Raw genomic sequence first — 14,160 nt, 5'->3', positions numbered from 1 at the left:
GTTTTAGGTACTTCACCTTTTGAAGTTATGAGAGGAAGAGCTGTACGCACGAAGTGTAATCCAGAATGGATTATTTCTTGTGAAAAGCCTTTGATTCCTTTAGAAGAATTAAGAGATAGAATTCAGGATAAACATTTAAGGAACAAAAAGATTTATGATTTGAAGCACAATGTAAAATTTTGTGATATTGATATAGGTTCTTGGGTCAAAGTTAAAATACCATGGAAAGTTAGAAAAGGTGAGAGTCAGTTTTCAGGTCCATTAAAGGTTGTAAAAATCTATAGAAATGCAGTCCGCTTAAGTGATGGCAAAGTGTGGAATTTAAAGCGCATTGCAGTTCTCAAAAGCGATATTAATCTGTACAAAAATACTGGGGATCCAGGTTTGTCAAGAAAAGGTTTTCAACAACAGTTCACTTCTAATATTGCCAAGGATTATTTTAAGAAGGTTGGAATAAGACATTGCACAACATCTTTATATAATCCAAGTGGTAATGGTATGATTGAAAGATTCAATAGAGTACTTACAAAATGCCATTCAAGGTGATGTAAGTAATGATTGTGACTGGGAGTTACAGTTATTTAAAACCATTTGGACGTATAGAACTTCACCTCATGAAGTTTTAGGTACTTCACTTTTTGAAGTTATGAGAGGAAGAGCTGTACGTACAAAGTGTAATCCAGAATGGATTATTTCTTGTGAAAAGCCTTTGATTCCTTTAGAAGAATTAAGAGATAGAATTCAGGATAAACATTTAAGGAACAAAAAGATTTATGATTTGAAGCACAATGTAAAATTTTGTGATATTGATATAGGTTCTTGGGTCAAAGTTAAAATACCATGGAAAGTTAGAAAAGGTGAGAGTCAGTTTTCAGGTCCATTAAAGGTTGTAAAAATCTATAGAAATGCAGTCCGCTTAAGTGATGGAAAAGTGTGGAATTTAAAGCGCATTGCAGTTCTCAAAAGCAATATTAATCTGTACAAAAATACTGGGGATCCAGGTTTGTCAAGAAAAGGTTTTCAACATTTTATCATTGAGGATGACATCATTAAAAATCAAGATGATAGAACGTGTGGTTGCTACATCTGTATCTTTAGATGGAAATGTAGAACTAACATCCTTGGGATCAGACAACATTGGTGTTCACAAAGAGTTGGAAAATGTAAACAAAGAGTTGGGAAATGTAGAGGTTTCTAATAGTAGTCAAAACAATGATGTCAATAGTAGTATTTTTGGTGGCCATCCATGGATTCAGATACTGTATCTTTTGTTGAAAATTGTAGTTTTTGCAAAGAAGGTGAGAAGAGATTAACAATTGTAGGAATTCAAGGTGCTGGAGAAATACTTTCACCCAAGGAACCTTGGAACATCATTAGTTTAGACTTTATCGGTCCAATGTCTGAGTTGCCTTTCGCCCAGCGTTTTGCGATTGTTGTTATTGACAATTTCTCTAAGTGGCTTACAGTGTCTTTTGTTAGTGAAATAACCACTGATTCAACTATTAATTTTCTTTAAAAGGTTTTCATGGATGAGGGTTTCTCTTCTGTGTTGATAACGGACAATGGGACCCAATTGCTGTCTAGCAAGATGAAGCTATTTTTAATTAATTGTGGAATTTCACACCATAAGACCAGTTTGTATAACCCGCAAAGTAATGGTATTTGTGAGAGGGTAAACAGACTAGTTAAGGGCATAATACAAATGACTTGTTCTTCTGGGTAGTTTTCTAACGACAAAGTTCAAGAAATGGTTTGGGCGTACCGTTCCACTCCTCACAAACAAGGTAGAAAAATCCCCATTTGAGTTGATGCGAGGTAGACCTCCCAACACAAAGCTGACGCAATTTTGGTTAAAAGAGAAAAATACTCCTTTGTCAACACCTACTGTTCTTGATACAGTCTCTTTGCCTGTTGCAAAGGGTGATCTTGTAAAGGTGAAATCTGGGCGGGTTTCTAATTGTCAAAGTTTAGAGGTCCTTTTGTTGTCAAGTGTGCCTATCCTCGTTTTGTTCTTCTTGAAAATGGGGAAAAATGGAATTACCGAAGGGTGGCGTTGTACCAAAAATGTGTCAAAACCAAATCAGGTCTTACTGCTTCTGTAAAGGTCTGTGACTCTAATGATTATATGCTTGCCACGCCTTATGGTGCATCTCAAAGTCACATTGTGTATGGAAGGGAAGAAGGTGGTGGTGATGCCTCCCACATTCTGGGTTCTCAAGGTGAAATCTTTGGTGCTCAGAATAAGTATTCTCCTTCCATGCCTAATGATTCTGTCAGGAGCTCACACATTCGCCGTCCTCCTGTTTATCTGGATGATTATATTTGTTGAGCTTCTGTTTATTTTATTTTATTTTGTTTTGATGTTTTGTTTTATTGTTTTTAATGTTCAAGGGAGGGAGATGTGTTGTAAATATCATTTCATCTTGTGCATGCTTTAGTCCATCTTTTATCTTTATAGAATTATGTCACTTTTAGAATATGCTGTGTGTTCTTTGGTATCCTGGCTTCCCTGGCATTCCAGTTATGTCAGTTGGGGCTTGGCCAGATGAAGAGGTGCACGTTTCTCTCTGTACTGCAACAAATCCTTACAAAGCTACCTTAAGACGTCTGATGGATTAATCTTTCCTTTATAACACGGTCCACAATATTGAAGAGGTCACAGGACGACGACCTTATCCAGGACGTAGGAGATGGATGTCCTGGAAAGAGAGGTTGCAAGGATAGAAGTGCAGAAGGAAGGGGATGAGCGATCAAATTAAGACGGGGAAAGGGATGGAATGTAACTGGTGCTCATGTAAAGGGCTCCAATACCTTCAAGTAGAGCTCAAGCTATATAAAACTGGATAATGATAGAGCAAGCCTACAGCACACATATCGGATTAAGGGAGACAGGCAAGAAATAATTAGTACTGTCAAGTATTTTAAATGGAGTTTCTCTCAAGTAATCATAATTTCTGCAATAAAAAGAAAAAAACCTGATTGGCCCTTAGGTCCGTGGGCAGGTGTATTTGCATTTAAATGTAGCATTCACCATTCATTCTGCCAAAATTATTTGATGGAGAATCCTTAAATCCTACTATAGGATATTACGTTGAGACCAACGTTATTGGCCAAGTATGCTTTAAAATGCTCCAATGACCACATATTGTGCAGAAAACTGCTCCCACTATTATCCAGCATAAAACAGCAAAAAGAGCCCCTACAAGACATTTAGACCCAGGTTTTGCCCCCACTGCTCAACGTGTCCCTCCGCCCCCACGAAGTTTGAATCAAGTTTCACCCCTGTTCCTTGTGCTATGCTAATTTTCACATGAATACCAGTCAGTCTGTTCAGATTTTCACCAAATCCATGCAGGACTGAACCCTGAAAAATAACTTTATTTGAGTGTCCGGCTTACATAAGCACCCAACCTCTCTTAGCGTTGCTAGAACAGTGCTTGATACGGGCAGTGGGTAATGCTAATGGCGCCCCACCCCTGCTAAATGGGATGAAGGCACCTATATCCCCACACCTTACAGATATTCATTGGCTTTGGCTGAATAAGGGGACCCTGGAGGGTTGCCTCCTCCTCCCCACACATCGTGCTGCAGGGACTGACAGACATGCATTACGCTCCGGTGATTCGACATACGAATCTAGCTACGAGTTACAATGCTCTCGTGGGTAAAGTAACATTCTATTGTACTCTTTTTCATTCATTTAATGCTGACCTCCTTGTAAATACTATTTGCACAGAGAAAGAACATCGCTGGGGTCGCGTCAAAGCCAGGGACGTGGCAGCACTGATCTCTGCACTTATGTGAGGCGCGAGCAACAATGGAGGGGTGAGCTCCGTAGCACTCGTCAGGCTCCATGTGTTCCACTCCCACAAACCTGCGTGTGGCCTGGAACGCCCGACTTTAGCATACATAGAATCCTTATTGAATCTATTGCATTATAGCAAATTTCCCAGAAAAACTGGAGTGATTATGTCAATGTAGGTTTATTCAGGTATCAGATAAGCAGGTATACAGGTAAACAAGTCCAGGTATAAGTCATAGATAACCCCACTGGGGGAAGCCTGCTAGCTGCTCATCCCCATCCATCAACTGTCCTGATTCAGTCACCCAAGCATTCCACTCATAGCCCACACACCAAACATTCCATTCAGAACACTCACACAGGCTGAGCAGCCAGGGACAGGGAAACATGGGAGAGGCCATCCATAACATCAGGAAACTACACATTATAACACAGATCTCACTAAAAAGTTAAGAATGAGACTTCACTCTGCACTGGATATTAGGCGCTAGCTCTCAGATGAGTTTCGTGCAAGCTGTACTTTAGAACTACAGGAGATGATTTGTCTTTTATATCACAGTGGAGTGTATTGGGTGATAAGGTTTTATGCAAGGATGATAGACTCGTGTTTCACTGCTCCTCTTGCAGTGTCCAGCACAAAGAAAATGTAGGTTATCGTTGATTCAGGGGGAGCTCATGAATTGAGGCATGTACAGACAGATCTACGATGACATACCACATAATAGATGTAACCCCTCCACTCTCTGCTCCCTCCTAGTACTAAGAGGAACTTCTCAACTTTGCAGTGGTTGAATGCTTGCGTCATTTATAATCTTCGGTTATTCTCCCTGAGGCACCCGGAGACACCTGGAAAACAGATGTTCTGCAAGATCTAACAGAATATGGCACCCCCATGCAAATAGACAGGTTATGCAGAAAAGTATCTTTTGAGTTGGGTTTCCACACATAGGCAGACCCTCTAAAGAAGAGTTAGCTTTCCTTCTCAATGGGAGATATGGAGCGGCCTTTTAAACTGGAGAAATCCACACCACTATTATGTCAGCATCTTTGGTACGGAACAGTAAGCTTGAGGGAGGTGAAACGATGATGGTTACCAACTTTATGTAAATTGCCAAAATCTGTCTCCCCTCAGTTTCACCTGGTAGTGGCAACCTATATTAGTTACGACGTTACTTCCTGTAATATCGATGCACATTTGCCTTTACATATTCACATTTACATACTTTTTGAAGATGTCTTTAATTGACTTAATTCAGATATATATATATATATATATATGATTTTTAATATACGTACAAATGTGTTTATTGTATATAACATCGGACAGACACTAACCCTTAAGATACGGTAAAGTTGGTACTTAATAGTGTTGCTACCTCTTTAGATAATTACTTAGCTCGAGACACTCACTGCTCAGACTGAACTGAAAGCAGGCTGCCACTACAACAATGCTCTACCAACCTTAAGACACATCACCGTTCTATTTTTTCAGTGGACAAGTCATCCATCTCCGATATGGAACGTGTTGCATCTCTAACTTAATAGCATTCTCAAACACAATTCTGTATATCCTTTTTACCTGCAACATGCCCATCAACGTGTGGCTTCTACAACCACACTCTACTAACTTAAGTATTTTAACTGTTCATCTCTGGGAGTGTCACATTCCACGCCACCTCCTTCCAGCCACAGCCCACTTTAGCTATCAATCAATCACTTATTTGTAGAGCGCACTATCACCCGTGAGGGTCTCAAGACACTGAGCGTGGATGGAGGGTGCCGCTACTGCTCGAACAGCCAGGTCTTGAGAAGTCTCCTGAAGGTCAGCAGGTCCTGGGTCTGTCGCAGCTGTGTGGGGAGGGTGCTCCATGTCCTAGCTGCGAGGTAGGAGACGGATCTGCTGCCGGTGGAGGTCCTGTGGATGCGTTGGACAGTGGCGAGGTTGAGGTTGGCGGAGGGAAGCTGGTGGTTCGGGGTGTAGAAGGTAAGAAGCTTGTTGAGGTGCTGGTCCGGCGTTGTGTAGTGCTTTGTGGGCGTGGGTGAGGAGCTTGTAGGTGATCCTCTTGTTGACTGGGAGCCAGTGCAGGTCTTTCAGGTGGGCAGTGATGTGAGTGTGGCGGGAGATGTCGAGGATGAGGCATGCAGAGGCGTTCTGTATGCGGTAAAGTCTTTTCTGGAGTTTGGCCGTGGTTCCTGCGTAGAGGGCTTTGCCATAGTCCAATCTGCTGCTGAGGAGGGCCTGTGTGACCATCCTTCTGGTTCCGGTGGGGATCCATCTGTAGATCTTGCGGAGCATGCGGAGTGTGTTGAAGCAGGAGGAGGAGATGGTGTTGACTTGCTGGGTCATTGAGAGTGATGAGTCCAGGATGAACCCCCGGTTGCGTGCGTGGTCGGTGGGCGTGGGTGCGGATCCCAGGGCGGCTGGCCACAAGGAGTCTTTCCAGACTGCCGGTGGTGGACGATGTTGGCGAGCAGTACCATGTAGACAATATGACAATATGAGATGAACGTTTGGGGGCAGACAGAGTTGGACTGGGAGCTGACAGAGTAGGGCTGGACGGGCAGCAAGGAATGGAGATTTAAGGTTTGTTTGCTTGAGCAGCTGTTCTCACCTTGGAGTATGCGTATTGCAGAAACTTGTAGGGTTCCCTGTCAAGAAACTCATCCAGGGTCTGTCGGGTGGGCTGGGACTGCCTGAAGACGGGCAGTCCCTGCTTACAGAGCTTCAGGCACTGTGTCCTTTGTAGCAGGTCCTCGAACACCCACAGCTCAGGGAATCCTGCAAAGCAGTCTGCAGGTTCCCCCGGCCCCTCGGTGGGTTGTCTCTTGTCCTCCTGCGGCCCCTGGGTGGGCTGCCCCTTGTCCTCCCGCTGCCTCTTTGCAGACCGCTCCAGGTCCTCCCGTGGCCCCTCGGGCTCTTTGGGAAATGAAAACAAGGGAACCCTACTCACTTGGAGCCTGTGTGAAGACTTGTGAGAAAAACAATGGCTCCTGTGGAAAATTAGAAACTATTCCTGATAAAGGTAACGCACAATGGCAATAGGGGTGATTGGTTTGGATGTCAAAAAAAGGAAGCTATATAAACACCATGCAAATGTAAAAGTCATTTATGAAAATCTATATATCAACAGTTTACATACAGGGACTGTAGCATTAAAAACACTTATGCAATTCAACAAGTGATGTAGTGTCCCAAGTGAATTGTATCAAAAAAGAACCTAAACAGCTAAAGTGAAACATAATAACGTGTGGATGACATAAGGTTTCTAGTGTATATTTCAGTTGGAAGAAGACGACCTAGTTAGAAGTGTAAACAATTGAAGTACAACAGTTGGAGTGTATAAACAACTGTTGGACAGGGTCTGTCTCTGTATCTTTGTCGACGGCGTTTCGACCTGAATGGGATGTCAGATCTCTTCAGGACTGTTCAATGAGGGGCACATGGTGTGCGGTTGCCTTGCTCGAGAGACGTGCGGGTGTTGCACGGTGAAGTAGAAGTGAATAAAGGAACTTACCGGGATTCGGTCCGGGACCCCTGCTGAGGGTGTGCAGACGATGCTGGCTCTTTCATGAAGAGCCAGCATCGTCTGAGCCTCACTTCGCTGATTCCAAAGCCTTATTTCACCCGCATCGCCGGCCATTTAAGTAGCAGGAGCGCCCTCGCTTCCTGTATTGTGCCTCTCCTTGGACACATCATTAAGCATCCCTCACGGATCGATAGACCGACACCCCATCCCGGTTTCTTGCTCACTGCACACCCTCGGCAGGGGTCCCGGACGGAATCCCTGTAAGTTCCTTTATTCACTTCTACTTCACGGTCACTCGGGCAAGGCAACCGCACACCAGGTGCCCCTCATTGAACAGTCCTGAAGAGACCTGACATCCCATTCAGGACGAAACGCCGTTGACAATGATACAGAGACAGACCCTGTCCAACAGTTGTTTATACACTCCAACTGTTGTGCTTCAATTGTTTACACTTCTAATTAGGTCGTCTTCTTCCAACTGAAATATACACAAGAAACCTTATGTCATCCACACGTTATTATGTTTCACTTTAGCTATTTAGGTTCTTTTTTGATAAAATTCACTTGGGACACTACATCACTTGTTGAATTGCATAAGTGTTTATAATGCTACAGTACCTGTATGTAAACTTTTGATATATAGATTTTCATAAATGACTTTTACATTTGCATGGTGTATATATAGCTTCCTTTTTTTGACATCCAAACCAATCACCCCTATTGCCATTGTGCGTTACCTTTATCAGGAAAAGTTTCTAATTTTCCACAGGAGCCATTGTTTTTCTTACAAGCCCTCGGGCTCTTTGGGCACCTCTGACGGCGGCCCCTCAGGGTCGGCCAGGTGGGCACTGCTGTACTTCAGATTGCAGAAGGCCTCGCTGTCCCACAGCAGACGGTACGCCAAAGGCTCAACTCCAGGTAGTGCTCGCTCTTCTGACAGTTCTCGTTGGTATACTGGTCCAGCCTGTACTTGTAGGTCGAGTCCAGCGGTATTAGCTCATCCCCCGGGAAGCTCCTGAAGCTGTAGCGCTCGTAGTGAGCGCCGCTCTTGTCTGTACAGTAAAGGGGCCAGTAGCCATGGAAGGGCACAACTGATGACATGGCTCTCATGGGGAGGGACTAACAAACCTAAAACAAATTGGAAAGCAGCATTTAGGACCTAAGCCAATACAAAAGATGAGCGGAGAGTGGGCGGAGCTTAAACGAAGATTCCACCATATAGTATATACTGCATGCCTCAACGAGACAGTGAAAGCAATAGTGCTGCAGAGTGTCCCCCCGCCCTTCATTCCAGTATTATTGCCCCTGTCCTAGCAGTTGTCTCCACCAGCATGAAGGCTGTTATTGTTGTTTTGGGCTCCACTTTTGACACCATTTCAGCATGGTCTGCAAACATGCACACTGGTTGAGCTCAGCAATGTTGATGTCTGGTGGCCATATTGGAATCTCCACTATCAAGGCCCAGCACTGTTTCTGTGACTCAGTTCACCACCATAGGTAAGACAAGAGCACATTTATTCTGGGCAACAGCCACCATCAGTCTACCAAGAGGCAAGGAGGACATAGACCGTTGCATCCGTAAACATTTCGTTGTACATATCAAGCAAGCATTTTATTGCCCACCAAGACAGAACAAGACTAAGACAACATACATCTTCCCCATCACAAATCACAAAACAACAGGCAAACACAACAAGTATTTGCAATTCACTAGGTCTCGCATTTACGCAAGTTTGAGCTATTGGCTTTGTAAATGACAATGCCTATTATTTAGGTTTTGGTTTTTAAAACATAAATAAAAGTCATTGTCATTTACAATGCTAAAAGCTTAAACTCGCCTAAATGTGAGACCTATTGCATTGCATATGCTTCTTTTCTATTTTTGTTGTACGCTTTTCCTTGGGAGGGGAGCGAGGTCCCCTACACATTATAGGTCTACAGAAGCGCCGACAAACATGCAGTCTCTACAAATGCCCCCGACACACATACAGTCCCTACACATGCCCCCTCTTGCTTTGAACATGCTTTGCATTTCATGCTCCACACGTTCAGTGGAGTAATGCACAATGATGGGGTTCCCTGCAGAATGCGACAAGGGCTACCTTAGTTTCCCATATCACACAGGTAATCATTGGCCTTGGCCGAATGAGGGCCCCCCGAAGAGTTTGGAGGCTTGCGTTACACCCCTGCACTTGGTACACTCCAGTCCCTTACACACCTCTACACATGCTCCTCACAACTGCTGTCTCTGTAGGTGTTCCACACACATGCTCGCACTATCTCAATACACACCCCAAGCACTGGCTCTGCTCATGCTTCTCTCTGTATACCCCTGCCTCTAACACTCTTACTACCTCTACCTGTTTTTCACTCTGTACACACATTGCCTCTACATCTCCCTCACACTGTATGCACCTCACATCGCACACTTGTTCCCACTGCCTCAACAGCTCCGTCACACTCCATGCACCTGCCCCTCGCACTTACTTCCGCTACACGTCCACCATACTCCTCACTCTGTACACACCTTCCCCTCGCACTCTTAATTGTGCTACCTCTCACGCCCCGGCACACGCGTACACGGCACGCACCAGAAGCTCACAAGCCCGGGTGACATCACCTCCAAATGCTCCTCGTAGACTCCATGTTATGGTAAAGCATGTTCACGTTCATCCGTCACAAATACAAGGGTGCAAACATGAAGTCATCTTCCAGACAGAGTTGCGCTTCTGAGAAGCAGAAGGAAGTACTGCTGCAAGCAGTCATGGGAACCTATGCTCCCCGCAGCTATGTGCCCCACACTGCCCTCCACCCATCAGCTCGCCCTGCCCCGGGATTTACCTGCTCACTGTGATCAGGTTCTTCCGCTCCACCATCGCATTCCTGCTGATGCTCTTCTTACGGGAGAAGCTAAGGCTCAGGGAAGCCATCTTGGACTGCAGCCTTTGTTTCTGCTGCTGGTGTGCTGCCTCCTCCATGCTAGTGGAAGGGGGTGCTCAGCTCCGCAGCCCCTCCATGCCTCCGGTGTGCACATGCTCCCTCACCGCTGAGAGGCAATGGCTAGCATGAGATGAAGGTGGATTGGTTCAATGGCATTTGCAGGGGGGGAGAAGGCACGGACAGTCAGACCAGGGAGGGAGAGGGCATGGACAATGGTGTTAAACCAGGCATTTCAACAGGAGGAGGGGGAGGATGGAGAACACAGACAACGGGAGGGGGGGCAAAGGGAACACGGACAACGGGAGGGGCAGGAGGATAGAGAACACAGACAACGGAAGGAGGCAGGAACAAAGGGACAACGGGAGATGGGCGGGTGGATGGAGAACATTGACAATGGGAGGTGGGCAGGAACAAAGTAAAGCACAACAGGAAACTAAAAAAATAGTACATGTACTGTATAACAACCAAGTAAAGGGGCCAGTAGCCATGGGAGGATATAAATGACGACATGGCCGTACTAAGATGGTACTATGGAGCCTATTAAGGAATCAGACACCAGCATTTACGAAGGGCAAAGGCACAAGCCAGTGAAAAATAAGGGTTGGGGACTGGGCGGGGTTTCTCTCCCATACAGAACTACAACAGATCTTCGCAGAGTAGCGCTCAACCTAAAAACTCTGCATACCAAAACACACTACAGTCCACGAATAACAATGTCTGTCAGATGTAAGGATTTTTCCAAACTCAGTCCTTGTGAAGACATCTGAACTGATAAAGATTAGCAGGAGACATCTTATCCTTCAAAGAGAATAGTGCTAACACGACACACTTCTCCTGTTTCTAAAGTTTCAGCTCTAACTTCACAGAGAGGGAGTCGATTGTTGAGTCTTACTTGACACTGCTCTCCCATTCATCTGGCTCACACATAGCAAACTCCTTTTTCACTCTTCCCCAGCCTGAACCACACATTATCTTCACCGTTCAAAGGCACAACTCTACTTTTATTCCACCACTTTTTACATTCTAAATGCACAACTAACTTGGAGACCACTACCACCTTCCCAGAAAGACAAAACAAGGCCTTCCTTTGTGGGTTAATCCTTCAGGCCACATCACTCTTAACCAGTTGCCAACTGTCACTTCCAACTCTTTTACACATTATTTGTCATCATATTAAGAATTGCTTCTTCTCTGTACCTCTCAAGATTCTTTTTACCCCGTGGAACATAGTTTTCTCCCAGCGCTCAAACGTCCTAATAATTTGTAGCACTGATGGAATACAAAAATGTAAAACCTTTCCTGCATCTAAGAGTTTATAAGGGCCTTAATTTGGTAGAAGAACGAGGTGAATTGTAATAAGATCTCAACATTTCACAGGCTCTTGTCTCAACCTATTGGGCGTCCGCAGGGGGGGGGGGGGTCAAAGGGGAGCGCTTGCCCCCCCCCTGGAGCACCCCTCCTTGCCCCCCCTGCGGACACCCATGAAAACTGTGACTTCAAGACGGGGTTCTCACTCTCTTTCCTCTCCTTTCTTTTATTTGCTTCCCTGTGAAATGGATCCAAAAAAGAAAGACGCTTTTGCTGGACATTTTAATTCCAAAGTGCAGCATTGGGAATAAAAGGCTAAAAATATGAAAAATAGATAAATAACTAAATAAAGTAAGACAGAGTGGTAGCAAACTGCCCAAACTGATTTTGTTCACAACGAAACACATTAGCGCCACTTTTACAGAGTTTGCTAGTGAAGCGCTATTTTTGTTTTGTTGTCTTTGTTTTCCCTGGACTGAACTAGTGCACCAATCCTGGAGGTACTGCAATGTGTGGATTGGAAAACAAAATGTGTGCTGCGGCTCTGCATCCAGGGATGTGGTCTTTTTACCATACTGCTTATGTTTTGTAAAGATATAAGCAATGGCCATTGAAATGGGTCCATTCAGGGCCCTGTAGTTGTGTCCTTAACTTTTCAGGCAAAAGCACTCACTGATTTCTGAATAGTGAGTGTAAAAGCATTAAGGTAGCCATGTTGTTCCTGCTTACATTTCCCATGGTTTGCAAAATTTTGCATTCACTATAAGTGTTTGCTTCTTCCAGGATGTTGTTACTTTTTTTTTTGTAGGCCGCATATTGCTCTTGTCTAGTGCGTCATTTAAATTGAGCCGCATCCAGGTGTTTATAGCGGGCAACAATTGGGTTGTACTTGAAGACAGTGGGGGGTTTTCTCAGTGGGCAGTACGGTGTTCAGTGGGGGAGAGGATGTGGCACTATGGTCAGAGCTGCTGAATTTGGAAATGGGAACCAGGTTCAGCCTTAATAACCAGTCCACCAGACCACTCTCCTGCGAGAGGACAATCACATGCTAGACCTTAGAAGGCTTATCAACACCTTAGAAGCCCTGGTGTCTTCGCACCAGCAGGTGGACCCTAGCATGACAAGTGTAGGGTAACCTTCAAGGCTTGTCCACCACTATCCATACTGAAGTTCACCTCCAGTCTTGCGAGCAGAACTTTGAAGCAGCACGCCCTAGAACAATAGTGACTCTGTCACTGATGTCACAGAACCTTGAGAAGGGCCAGCTCTAGGGCAGTGCAACCAGTGTGACAGCACCGGGTGCTGACTTTAGGTGGTGGCATCATGTTTGCAAGTATATTATGGTTTTTAAAACGCTTGCTGCCTCCTTCCTGGCCTCCAGCAACTTTCGGCAACAATAAAAATGTCATGATGACTCTGGTGATTAATGTTCTTCCTAGAGAGAGATCAGAATGTTGTCTAGTGGAAGTTTTGACTCATGGGAAGGTAGCTCAGACGGTTAATGTACCGGCTGCAAAGAACATGTGCCATGCAGATCACAAAGTGCACATAATGTTAATAGGTCAGTGGGTACTTCTTCTGTCAGAGAGATCCTTTTGTTACTTGCAGTTTATAAGTTAAAATCCTACCTTAGAACAGTGAGCTATTAACTGTCATCTAAGAGCTGCATACAAACTGCAAGGTATAAATGAGAGCGTTATGTGTCCCGTCCCTCCCCAGACCCAAAAAGTGTTCTTTTGGACAGAAATCAATTCTGATTATTAAGGAGAACCCCCAACCATGGTATTAGATTTTAAATTCCGGGTATTGTGTTTCTCCAGACCAATCACTATAAAACTATACGGGCTACTAGTATGGTTGTCATGTGACTCCTGCACCTTGTAGTCCTTAGTCTTATGTAACATTTTCTATACAGTGATTTACACACATATTGATTGTCTCTGTGTAATGTGTGTGATGTAAAGTGCTCTGACACCCTACAATGGTATGAGTGGCGCTGTAAATCAAATTAAATGCATCCGAGAGAGAGTGGTTGTGGAGACTTGGTGGGGCACAGCTAAAGAGTGGTAGTGAGGGAATCCATGGCAGAGGTGGTCATTGGGCGGCATTAACAAACATTAATGCACAGGACACCACCAGTGCTATGGCTGGCCCTGCCCTTGAGGCCAGTCTGCCTTACCCATAGGTACCTCCATTGGCCTTGTGTCAGCAGTAGTAGCTGCAACTCACCAGGGATTAACAATGCAGGAGTTGCACGCAGACCGAACTAGGTTCACAAACTTCACAGTCTCCTCACTTTTAACATGTTCTGCCTGCTGTGGGGCCACTGGAATTAATTATGCAGCAAAGGATGACAAAATGATGCCGTAGTGTTGACTAAATTATGCATTAAAAATAAGTCTGCAGCCCAATGATGTATATTTTCAGATATTTTATTATTTTGACATGTGTACACATGCTAACAGTCTCTGGAAAGATTTTGCCTTATTAGTACCAGTGTAACATACAAACGCAGCAGTGAGAAAGGTGACCAGTCAACCTTTGCAATAGACCATCCACTCCGCAGCAACACAAGTCACATTT

At 44.6% G+C, this 14,160-nt stretch overlaps 1 protein-coding gene across 1 annotated transcript in view; it reads left to right on the top strand.

The window, feature by feature from the left end:
• LOC147698894 (cell surface glycoprotein CD200 receptor 1-A-like) overlaps positions 1-14,160 on the top strand; it is a 227,196-nt gene that overhangs the window by 95,616 nt on the left and 117,420 nt on the right. The gene's annotated exons all lie outside the window — the stretch shown is intronic.

The sequence above is a fragment of the Lissotriton vulgaris genome, chromosome 8, assembly GCF_964263255.1.
Source record: "Lissotriton vulgaris chromosome 8, aLisVul1.2, whole genome shotgun sequence".
Classification (NCBI taxonomy): Eukaryota; Metazoa; Chordata; class Amphibia; order Caudata; family Salamandridae; genus Lissotriton; species Lissotriton vulgaris.
Note: the sequence above shows the minus strand (reverse complement) of the source record. Positions and strands in the feature narration are given on the sequence as shown.